Source organism: Theropithecus gelada, chromosome 10, assembly GCF_003255815.1.
Source record: "Theropithecus gelada isolate Dixy chromosome 10, Tgel_1.0, whole genome shotgun sequence".
In the NCBI taxonomy this organism is placed as follows: Eukaryota; Metazoa; Chordata; class Mammalia; order Primates; family Cercopithecidae; genus Theropithecus; species Theropithecus gelada.
This window is the reverse complement of record NC_037678.1, coordinates 35759672-35772073: the sequence shown is the minus strand read 5'-3', so window position 1 is coordinate 35772073 and position 12402 is coordinate 35759672.

Below are 12402 nucleotides of genomic sequence, written 5' to 3'. Positions count from 1 at the left end.
GGCTTTGGTATCAGGATGATGTTGGCCTCATAAAATGAGTTAGGGAGGATTCCCTCTTTTTCTATTGATTGGAATAGTTTCAGAAGGAATGGTACCAACTCCTCCTTATACCTCTGGTAGAATTCAGCTGTGAATCCATCTGGTCCTGGACTTTTTTTGGTTGGTAGGCTATTAATTATTGCCTCAATTTCAGAGCCTACTATTGGTCTATTCAGGGATTCAACTTCTTCCTGGTTTAGTCTTGGAAGAGTGTAAGTGTCCAGGAAATTATCCATTTCTTCTAGGTTTTCCAGTTTATTTGCGTAGAGGTGTTTATAGTATTCTCTGATGGTAGTTTGTATTTCTGTGGGGTCGGTGGTGATATCCCCTTTATCATTTTTAATTGCGTCGATTTGATTCTTCTCTCTTTTCTTCTTTATTAGTCTTGCTAGAGGTCTGTCAATTTTGTTGATCTTTTCAAAAAACCAACTCCTGGATTCATTGATTTTTTGGAGGGTTTTTTGTGTCTCTATCTCCTTCAGTTCTGCTCTGATCTTAGTTATTTCTTGCCTTCTGCTAGCTTTGGAATGTGTTTGCTCTTGCTTCTCTAGTTCTTTTAATTGCGATGTTAGAGTGTCAATTTTTGATCTTTCCTGCTTTCTCTTGTGGGCATTTAGTGCTATAAATTTCCCTCTACACACTGCTTTAAATGTGTCCCAGAGATTCTGGTATGTTGTATCTTTGTTCTCATTGGTTTCAAAGAACATCTTTATTTCTGCCTTCATTTCGTTATGTACCCAGTAGTCATTCAGGAGCAGGTTGTTCAGTTTCCATGTAGTTGAGCGGTTTTGATTGAGTTTCTTAGTCCTGAGTTCTAGTTTGATTGCACTGTGGTCTGAGAGACAGTTTGTTATAATTTCTGTTCTTGTACATTTGCTGAGGAGTGCTTTACTTCCAATTACGTGGTCAATTTTGGAATAAGTACGATGTGGTGCTGAGAAGAATGTATATTCTGTTGATTTGGGGTGGAGAGTTCTATAGATGTCTATTAGGTCTGCTTGCTGCAGAGATGAGTTCAATTCCTGGATATCCTTGTTAACTTTCTGTCTCGTTGATCTGTCTAATGTTGACAATGGAGTGTTGAAGTCTCCCATTATTATTGTATGGGAGTCTAAGTCTCTATGTAAGTCTCTAAGGACTTGCTTTATGAATCTGGGTGCTCCTGTATTGGGTGCATATATATTTAGGATAGTTAGCTCTTCCTGTTGAATTGATCCCTTTACCATTATGTAATGGCCTTCTTTGTCTCTTTTGATCTTTGATGGTTTAAAGTCTGTTTTATCAGAGACTAGGATTGCAACCCCCGCTTTTTTTTGTTCTCCATTTGCTTGGTAAATCTTCCTCCATCCCTTTATTTTGAACCTATGTATGTCTCTGCGTGTGAGATGGGTCTCCTCAATACAGCAGACTGATGGGTCTTGACTCTTTATCCAGTTTGCCAGTCTGTGTCTTTTCATTGGAGCATTTAGTCCATTTACATTTAAGGTTAAGATTGTTATGTGTGAACTTGATCCTGCCATTATGATATTAACTGGTTATTTTGCTCGTTAGTTGATGCAGTTTCTTCCTAGCCTCGATGGTCTTTACATTTTGGCATGTTTTTGCAATGGCTGGTACCGGTTGTTCCTTTCCATGTTGAGTGCTTCCTTCAGGGTCTCTTGTAAGGCAGGCCTACTGGTGACAAAATCTCTAAGCATTTGCTTATCTGTAAAGGATTTTATTTCTCCTTCACTTATGAAACTGAGTTTGGCTGGATATGAAATTCTGGGTTTAAAATTCTTTTCTTTAAGAATGTTGAATATTGGCCCCCACTCTCTTCTGGCTTGGAGAGTTTCTGCCGAGAGATCTGCTGTGAGTCTGATGGGCTTCCCTTTGTGGGTAACCCGACCTTTCTCTCTGGCTGCCCTTAAGATTTTTTCCTTCATTTCAACTTTGGTGAATCTGGCAATTATGTGTCTTGGAGTTGCTCTTCTCGAGGAGTATCTTTGTGGCGTTCTCTGTATTTCCTGGATTTGAATGTTGGCCTGCCCTACTAGGTTGGGGAAGTTCTCCTGGATGATATCCTGAAGAGTGTTTTCCAACTTGGTTCCATTTTCCCCCTCACTTTCAGGCACCCCAATCAGACGTAGATTTGGTCTTTTTACATAATCCCATACTTCTTGCAGGCTTTGTTCATTTCTTTTTCTTCTTTTTTCTTTTGGTTTCTCTTCTCGCTTCATTTCATTCATTTGATCCTCAATCGCTGATACTCTTTCTTCCAGTTGATCGAGTCGGTTACTGAAGCTTGTGCATTTGTCACGTATTTCTCGTGTCATGGTTTTCATCTCTTTCATTTCGTTTATGACCTTCTCTGCATTAATTACTCTAGCCGTCAATTCTTCCACTTTTTTTTCAAGATTTTTAGTTTCTTTGCGCTGGGTACGTAATTCCTCCTTTAGCTCTGAGAAATTTGATGGACTGAAGCCTTCTTCTCTCATCTCGTCAAAGTTATTCTCCGTCCCGCTTTGATCTGTTGCTGGCGATGAGCTGCGCTCCTTTGCCGGGGGAGATGTGCTCTTATTTTTTGAGTTTCCAGCTTTTCTGCCCTGCTTTTTCCCCATCTTTGTGGTTTTATCTGCCTCTGGTCTTTGATGATGGTGATGTACTGATGGGGTTTTGGTGTAGGTGTCCTTCCTGTTTGATAGTTTTCCTTCTAACAGTCAGGACCCTCAGCTGTAGGTCTGTTGGAGATTGCTTGAGGTCCACTCCAGACCCTGTTTGCCTGGGTATCAGCAGCAGAGGCTGCAGAAGATAGAATATTTCTGAACAGCGAGTGTACCTGTCTGATTCTTGCTTTGGAAGCTTCCTCTCAGGGGTGTACTCCACCCTGTGAGGTGTGGGGTGTCAGACTGCCCCTAGTGGGGGATGTCTCCCAGTTAGGCTACTCAGGGGTCAGGGACCCACTTGAGCAGGCAGTCTGTCCCTTCTCAGATCTCAACCTCTGTGTTGGGAGATCCACTGCTCTCTTCAAAGCTGTCAGACAGAGTCGTTTGCATCTGCAGAGGATTCTGCTGCTTTTTTGTTGTTGTTGTTGTTGTTGTTGTGTAGCTGTGCCCTGTCTCCAGAGGTGGAGTCTACAGAGACAGGCAGGTTTCCTTGAGCTGCTGTGAGCTCCACCCAGTTCGAGCTTCCCAGCAGCTTTGTTTACCTACTTAAGCCTCAGCAATGGCGGGCGCCCCTCCCCCAGCCTCGCTGCTGCCTTGCTGGTAGATCGCAGACTGCTGTGCTAGCAATGAGGGAGGCTCCGTGGGCGTGGGACCCTCCCGGCCAGGTGTGGGATATGATCTCCTGGTGTGCCTGTTTGCTTAAAGCGCAATATTGGGGTGGGAGTTACCCGATTTTCCAGGTGTTGTGTGTCTCAGTTCCCCTGGCTAGGAAAAGGGATTCCCTTCCCCCTTGCGCTTCCCAGGTGAGGCGATGCCTCGCCCTGCTTCAGCTCTCGCTGGTCGGGCTGCAGCAGCTGACCAGCACCGATCGTCTGGCACTCCCCAGTGAGATGAACCCAGTACCTCAGTTGAAAATGCAGAAATCACCGGTCTTCTGTGTCGCTGGCACTGGGAGTTGGAGACTGGAGCTGTTCCTATTCGGCCATCTTGCTCTGCCCCCAATTTGTTTTATTTCTATGAAAAACGAATGAGGGGACACAAATAACATTGCTGTGTAGAATTTACCATCATTATCATTCTTTACTAATGTCTATTATCTTGTGGGATTTTATTGACCTAGGCTTTCTTTGATTCTCAAAATACGAGTTAACTCAATGCCAAGTTTGAGAAAAATATAAAAGTTGTGTTTAAGTGTCCTCTATATCTTAAATTTCTAGAATGTTGGAGATATATTTATTGACTTAAGCCTTTCAACATTTTTGTAAATGTTGCTTTCTATGTAAATACTCTATGGCCTTGGAAAAACATGTTTTCATTAGAAACTGCCTTTAACATGGAGAAAAAATATTTGCTTCAACTTAATGGTTAATGAGGTTTAATAATGAACATAAATAAATTTAGCTTATGTTTTATTGCCTTCATACACCAAATATTTTAAAGTCATATTGTTATAACTCTAACACCAATTGTTTGCTTATCATTTATTTATTTTAGTAGGAACTATTGGATAGTGGTAAGGTAGATGATGCAACATTTGTTTTTTATGGGTTTTATTTTTGAATTTGTGTGGCAGCAAAATATATTTGAGCTTTATTTTATATCATTCTGAAAAAGATTTTGTCAGCTTTTTGTGCTGGGGAAGTTAAATGGTATTCTTACCTAGTTGAATTACACTCATTTGTATCCTGTGATTCTTTTGAAGTGAATTGTATAACATAATGAATGTGGAAAATCAGTAGCTTTTATACATAATTGTATAAGGCATATAAATTTAAAATTCACTGTACAATGATAAAATTCATAATATTTAGTTTTATACTCTATATGATATATTTGGTAATGGAATCCAAATATAGAAATTAAGGTTAAAACTTAATAAACAAATTACATTTTTATTGTCATTTTCCCACTGTTATAATTATCTACTCATTCGTTCTACACATAGACATTGTGAAACTTTTTTGTGAGGCACTCTTATAGACAATGAGAACATGTTATACATAAGACAGCAAAGAAAGTCTCTTTATACAAGAAGCTACTTTTTCCAAAGTGGTTTGAAAGATACTTGAAAATGGTTAGATAGACAAGATAATTTCAGAGATAGAGCAATGTTATGGGGAAGAGAGTAGGATGCAATAACTATAGAGATAAAAGGTACTTTAGATACCGTGGTCAGAATATGCCTTCATGAAAAAATTTGCTAAAATTCTGAAAACAAAAACCAGTCAAGTTAATATGATGGCAAAATAAACCAGAAGGAGTGCAAAGCAAGTTAATGAAAGAATGTACATTTTATCTTTATAGAAGTGAAAAACAATCCGTGGAGGTTGAATAGAGTGTGTAATATAAAGATAGAAAAAAATCACCTCAAAAAGAAAGGCAGAGTATCTACAGAACCATGCTGTCAAGATGTGTATACATATATAAAGTATCGTTCATTTCTATGCAATATATTCATTGTATATTTCTAGTTTGTGTGTGTGTATATATATATCTTATATATGGATATAAATACGGATATTCTGTTGAAACAAATAGATACAAGGAAGCAGATACAAGGATTTCAGTTGTTAAGCTATGATAGCATTGTAGCAGCCTGGTTAACTGCATGTACTCCTAGACATTGTCTTCTACACTAAAATAGAATCTCTGCACTGACACGAGTATTTTTTAATTAATTGATTTGCAAATATTTATTAAGATTATGCTTGCTCAAAAATATACTAGGCGGCCGGGCACGGTGGCTCAAGCCTGTAATCCCAGCACTTTGGGAGGCCAAGATGGGCGGATCACGAGGTCAGGAGATCGAGACCATCCTGGCTAACACGGTGAAACCCCGTCTCTACTAAGAAATACAAAAAATAGCCGGGCGAGGTGGCAGCGCCTGTAGTCCCAGCTACTCGGGAGGCTGAGGCCGGAGAATGGCGTGAACCCGGGAGGCGGAGCTTGCAGTGAGCTGAGATCCGGCCACTGCACTCCAGCCTGGGCGACAGCGCGAGACTCCGTCTCAAAAAAAAAAAAAAAATATATACTAGGCATTGAGAATACAAAAATGAATTAGGTATTATCTCCAAATTGGATGCACAACACTTAACATTATGGAATACATCCAATATATAATAAATCCAAAATATATAAATGTGTATTAAGGCCTAAAACTATCTAAGAAAGAAAAGATCTGTAGCTGACTGTGACCAGGTGGGTTTCATGAATAATTTTCAGAATGGCAAACCTAGTGTTGAGTTTAGTAAATTAATATCATGTCATTATTTCTGAATGCCACCAGTTGCTGTCTCCAGATTAGCAGAGGTAGAATCTACTAAAAGTAAATGAAGATTCTAGTTCTATAAAAAAATATAACTTGTTTAGTTACACAGCAGACTTCTGACATTCTACTTGAGAAGAATCGTCTTGAGCATGAGTGTACAGTCAGAGATGAATTTTCCATAAAGCTGATGTATCATCTCCAATGAGGAGATGATACATGTCTCCTCATTGCATAAGCCCCTTCACAGGCCTTTAGCAAGGTGTTCACTATGATTTTTATGTCTTTAAAATTTTTTATTAATGAAGATGGTATCTATTTTTACTCTTCCATTCCCTCTCTATGAGACTTAGCTTGCTGTCCATTAGCATAAACGTGGATGCAGGTGCTTTTGGAATAAGGTTATGATTAAGAAGAGTAAGGAATACATTTGGTTTCACTTTCGTGGCATATATTCAAATGGTTATAGTCAGGTCCACCTATAGTTAAGTAATTGTTAGAGCTCTCAGTTTGAAAATGGCTTCTAAGAATCAGGATGGAGTACTTCCAGTTACGTTCATCTATGAACTTTTAAATTTATTCAATATAATTTATTGAGGACCTGTCATATGTCAGGAACTATGCCAGGAATTAGGAATAGAATGGTGAACAAAACGATACTTAGCCAACTACTGATGTTTCTGACTTCATTTCTTACTGAGTGTATCCTTGCTCGCTTTGCTGGACACTTACGACTTTTTTCTTCCTATTCTTATTCCGGGTGCATGTGCCCACTTTCTTGGCATCATGACCTTAGTCTAGGTACAGAAGATGTGTCCACTGTTTGCATAGATTCTATAGGAGGTAGTAATTGGATTACATAGATTTTGAAGGGGAAAGGACTGTTCACCAGACTGAATTATCTTTACTTAAGAAATATCTCAAATTATTTTTATAACCAGAGGTGATCAGTGAGTATTTACCTAAATGATACAGAAAAAAATTTTTATAGAAGTGTCAATGAGTAAATTACAAAGAGTATAATGATATTTTTCTGGATTTTGTGATATATATTATAATTTAAAATATGTAATAGTATATATATTATAAAATAAATAATTATTTTATTAGCTTTGTAATTGGCTATAATTTTACTCATTATAAATAAATATTCGTATGCATAAAAATTATTACTTATTATTTATATCCTTTATTTCATATTGTATAAGCTTCAAAGTCCACAAAACCTGAATCTACCCATGGCTATATTCATGTAGGAATTTATTGTTTATGTAGTATTTTATATACAGTTTCTCAATTAGTGTCCTTTCAAATATGTATTTGGCATCTGCATTTTGCATCAGAAAAAGATATTAAGGTTCTGAGAGTTTAAAGATTTTTATTCCCCAAGGTCATACAAGTGAATTACGACTCAGACATATATTTTCCCATCCCAAGCCTGGTACTCTCCCATATACAAATTTTTTTTCCTATTTGCATAGTGATAAAAAGCAGGTGAATTTGCTAATTTTCGTATAGCAAGGCTATTTATATTTCTAAACACATTTTAGATAATAGTAGAAATGTTCTTAGATGTTATTTCCTTGACACAACAACATATTTCCAACAGGGTTCATAATGCATATCCTTACTATAGTGTATTTGATGAATTGGCTAAGGTAATTTATATGTGAAATTTTGACTAGAATATTGGTGCACTTAAAACAATCATGAAGATAATATTTTTTCTTTTTTCTTTTTTTTTTTGAGATGGAGTTTCACTCTTGTCACCCAGGCTGGAGTGCAGTGGTGTGATCTCAGCTCACTGCAACCTCTATCTCCTGGGTTCAAGTGATTCTCCTGCCTCAGCCTCCTGAGTAGCTGGGATCACAGGTGTACGCCACCACGTGCAGCTAATTTTTGGTATTTTTAGTAGACACAGGGTTTCATCATGTTGGCCAGGCTGGTCTCAAACTCCTAACCTCAGATGATCCACCTGCCTCGGCCTCCCAAATTCCTGGGATTTACAGGCTTGAGCCACTGTGCCCGGCTGAAGATAATTGTTTCACAAGATAATCATACACTCCCTGAGAAACAAACAAACGACAACAACAACAAAACAAGAATCTATACCAGAAGAATTCTCAAGCTTTTGTGACGGTGTAAATAGAATTTACCCACAAAACTGCAGTGAATCATTTTATAATAATTTATGACACTGTATTTTTGTGTTTTTAATGTAAGGTTTTAAGGTTTTAACCACAGAGGCAGTAAAGATTAAGCCAGTGAATTGGAAAATCAGAAAGCTCATAGTGTATTCCATAATATTTCCTAGACAAACGTTTTATGAGCAGCTTGTTCCAGTACAATCCAAAGTAAGCTGATAGCGTACTTGTGAAAAATATTAAAACATTCAATAGCTCAAGAAAGTTGTAATATAATGTAATTTTAGGTAGAATAGTGAATAATAAAATAAGGTAAATTTAAAATTACATATATTAAATATAGAGAATTTATGTTTTTAAAATATAAAAATCTGGTATCCTAAGATATTTTGTTAATCAAACAAATACTAGATAAATTCTATTTGATATGAAATGCAAATTCTAGAGGGAAAAAATGATGCAAGTGAATAATTTATTGAGAAAGAAAGTACAAATTATCCGAAGCCTGTTTTTAGTACAAGAACTTAGTTATAATTATTAACATATACCAAACTTTAGTCCCATAATACACTATTCTAAAATTAGATAACATTTATGTTTTATGCTTTCTGATATTATATGCAATTTTTATATAACCTTAGCACAAATAAATTTAACTCAGAATTTCAATTAATTTCAAGACCCTAAAAGTCTGGTCTTAGGATCACCTTTTGAGTCTTTTTTCAGACTCCACATATCATCCATTCTTAACACAGAGGTCTCCACCACCAACAAACATGCTGAATCATAGGTGTTAAGAAGCAGGGAAAGATTACCATATTATTTGATAATTATAGTTATTTTAAATTCCATGTCTAATAATTACAACATCTGTATCATATCTGAGTTTAGTTCTTATTATTGACATTTACCCCTGGAGTGTATTTTTCCTTCCCTTTTCTTACATCTCATTTGCTGTTCTTAAAAGACAGATGCCTTTGTCAGAAGGTAGTCCCTGAGGTAAATATGGGTTATGTTTGCTGATGGTCATGATTTTCCTTCTGATAGGCCTTGAATGTTGGATTTGTGTTTTGGAATTTAGTATAGTGGGTTTTTTTATGGTTACCATAAGTATACCAGAAGCTTTCAGTCTCTGTTTAGTGTGTGGGTGGTTTACTGGAGGTTAATTTGTTAATATCTGTTTCCTTTGCCTTTGGGTCTTTCCTTTGCACTGTGGCATGGAGAGAATCTGTCTCTTGTAACTCTCTAAGTTGTATTCCACTGTTACTTTTACTCAATGCCTGTGAACCTGTTGTGGAGGAAGTGGCCAGAGAATGTTTTCTGTTTTCATTAAGCATCAGTCTTAGGTAGGCACTATATTCCAGAATCTCATATGTGTGACTTTTCAAAATTTTTCACCCTCATCCACCCAGAGAGCTAAACATAGTATGTCTATTCATCCATTTTCTCACTGCTGATAAAGACATACTGGATAGGGTAATTTATAAAGAAAAGCAGGTTTAATGGACTAACAGTTCCACGTGGCTGGGGAGGCCTCATAATCATCACAGAAAGTGAGAGGCATGTCTTACATGGTGGCAGACAAGATAGAATGAGATCCAAGTAAAAGGAGAAAACCATTATAAAACCATCAGATCCCATGAGACTTACTACCAAGAGAACAGTATGGAGGAAAGTGTGCCAATTATTCAATTATGTGTCACCGGGTCCCTCCCACAACATGTGGGAATTATGGGAGCTACAATTCAAGATGAGATTAGGGTGCAGACAAAAGCTTGCAATAGGGTACAAACCCCTATGCTGATCCACTAGCATGCTCATGCTAACTCGTGCTCAGCCTTTAGCAGTTGATTAAATATTTTAATCTGAACTTTCCTTTATGTTGCAACCCATGGCCTCTGCCTTATAGAAGTAAATGTTCCAGCATTTTTTCTTTATTTAGGTGTCTATTTTGACTGGGTTTTGGGTCAGTTGTTTGCCTTGAGACCTCAGTTCTAAGATGGGGTCCAGAAAAATTATTAATTTGTAGTCTGTCTGATTTTTGCCTTATAAGTTTGGGAGTGATGTCATTTCAAACCCTCTTCACTGAAGTAAAACTACCTTGAGTTGAATTATTATTAACTTAAAAGATTATTAGCTTTATTTCTAATAAAAAATGCCATTATATATTATGCATTTTATTTACTTTATATATTTAGAATAACATATTTATAAATCTAACTCATTTAAAGTATATACATATACATATATACTTATAGGTTTATGAATTCACTGTCATTCACATATAATTATAAAGAGAAAGAAATGAAAAACAATCATGGATAGAATCTTTTTCATGCTGATTTTAAAACAAAATGTGGCTTAATATTTGATATATTAATGTTACATTTCTCCTTTCATAAGCAGTCTTTTTCTTAGGGTGGTATCCAGTAAAGTATTCCAATGACTATGTATTGCATCCTAATTGGAAGCTAAGTTTTCAGGAGAGTGGGTGCTGACAGAGACTCTCACTTTATTAAAGCTGCCTATTCTCTTTCATCCCCAGAAGAACATATTTTGTGTAACAAACTTCATCTCATTTTACATAATACTTTCTCCAGTGTATCTCTTCAATTCAACTTTTCCATCTTTATAAACAGATTCAAAATTTCAAAATTAAAATAACTTTTTTTCTTTCCATCCCTCCCTTGTCCTCCACCTCACAACATGCAGAGACTCTAGCATGCGGTTTTCCAAAGTCCTATAGCCTAACTTAATTCATTTCTTTGTACTGGCATCCTACATTTTTACAATTTTTACAGAGATTACAACAAATTCTGGTTGTGTTTTACGTATACATTTTCATGGTAGATATTACTATTTTAGAGACATTGATAGTATGATCCCAAAGTATTTTATTTTATTTTATTTTATTTTTTTAATTTATTTATTATTATTATACTTTAAGTTGTAGGGTACATGTGCATAACGTGCAGGTTTGTTACATATGTATACTTGTGCCATGTTGGTCTGCTGCACCCATCAACTCGTCATTTACATCAGGTATAACTCCCAATGCAATCCCTCCCCCCTCCCCCCACCATGATAGGCCCCGGTGTGTGATGTTCCCCTTCCTGAGTCCAAGTGATCTTATTGTTCAGTTCCCACCTATGAGTGAGAACATGCGGTGTTTGGTTTTCTGTTCTTGTGATAGTTTGCTAAGAATGATGGTTTCCAGCTGCATCCATGTCCCTACAAAGGACGCAAACTCATCCTTTTTTATGGCTGCATAGTATTCCATGGTGTATATGTGCCACATTTTCTTAATCCAATCTGTCACTGATGGACATTTGGGTTGATTCCAAGTCTTTGCTATTGTGAATAGTGCTGCAATAAACATACGTGTGCATGTGTCTTTATAGCAGCATAATTTATAATCCTTTGGGTATATCCCCAGTAATGGGATGGCTGGGTCATATGGTACATCTAGTTCTAGATCCTTGAGGAATCGCCATACTGTTTTCCATAATGGTTGAACTAGTTTACAATCCCACCAACAGTGTAAAAGCGTTCCTATTTCTCCACATCCTCTCCAGCACCTGTTGTTTCCTGACTTTTTAATGATCGCCATTCTAACTGGTGTGAGATGGTATCTCATTGTGGTTTTGATTTGCATTTCTCTGATGGCCAGTGATGATGAGCATTTTTTCATGTGTCTGTTGGCTGTATGCATGTCTTCTTTTGAGAAATGTCTGTTCATATCCTTTGCCCACTTTTTGATGGGGTTGTTTGTTTTTTTCTTGTAAATTTGTTTGAGTTCTTTGTAGGTTCTGGATATTAGCCCTTTGTCAGATGAGTAGATTGCAAAAATTTTCTCCCATTCTGTAGGTTGCCTGTTCACTCTGATGGTAGTTTCTTTTGCTGTGCAGAAGCTCTTTAGTTTAATGAGATCCCATTTGTCAATTATAGCTTTTGCTGCCGTTGCTTTTGGTGTTTTAGACATGAAGTCTTTGCCCATGCCTATGTCCTGAATGGTACTACCTAGGTTTTCCTCTAGGATTTTTATGGTATTAGGTCTAACATTTAAGTCTCTAATCCATCTTGAATTAATTTTCGTATAAGGAGTAAGGAAAGGATCCAGTTTCAGCTTTCTACTTATGGCTAGCCAATTTTCCCAGCACCATTTATTAAATAGGGAATCCTTTCCCCATTTCTTGTTTTTCTCAGGTTTGTCAAAGATCAGATGGCTGTAGATGTGTGGTAAGCCTCCCTAACTCATTTTATGAGGCCAACATCATCCTGATACCAAAGCGTACCAGTACCATGCTGT